The sequence below is a fragment of the Penaeus monodon genome, chromosome 28 (genome assembly GCF_015228065.2).
Source record: "Penaeus monodon isolate SGIC_2016 chromosome 28, NSTDA_Pmon_1, whole genome shotgun sequence".
Lineage (NCBI taxonomy): Eukaryota > Metazoa > Arthropoda > Malacostraca > Decapoda > Penaeidae > Penaeus > Penaeus monodon.
This window is the reverse complement of record NC_051413.1, coordinates 13,694,474-13,695,073: the sequence shown is the minus strand read 5'-3', so window position 1 is coordinate 13,695,073 and position 600 is coordinate 13,694,474.

The following is a 600-nucleotide window of genomic DNA, read 5'->3' as shown; positions in this document are numbered from 1 at the left end:
GCCTGGGATTTCTTTGGTACCCAAAGTAGCGATAGATATGGGTTGGAAGATGTACTTGCATAAAATATTTTTTTTGTTATGATTTTGTCCAAGGAATTTTTCCTATACGTGGGGAAGGTCACAACCTACTTAAAATTCAATGCTGAAGTGATTTCACAAGCAGGAAAAGTGTAAAGGTTGCTCAGTATTACAAAGAAGGAATTTACGTACTTGCTCGAAAAGAGAAAGCATTTTCAATAGTGTGTTTTTTGAGAGTTTCTTCAGTAGGTGCCCTAGGTGGGAAATGTGTCCCACATATTACCAGCACACCATCTGGGGCTAGCTGCGAGACATGATATATCAAAGTCGTCAGTTGGTGGATTGGTGGATTTTGTAGTGTTGCATGGGATTGTGTCTTTGATGGATTATAAACCTCCCCACCTGTTCTGCTCTCACGAATTTTGTTGTATGAGTGCTAACCCTGTTTCTGTGACTATTAAAATGTCGACAATATTTTGTTTTATTCGAGTTCATCCACTTTGTTAGTGAAGCATCAAACATTTGCAGGAACGGTTTTGTTGGTCTTGCGTTAACTGGCGCTGTTATTGACGAGTAATTTTG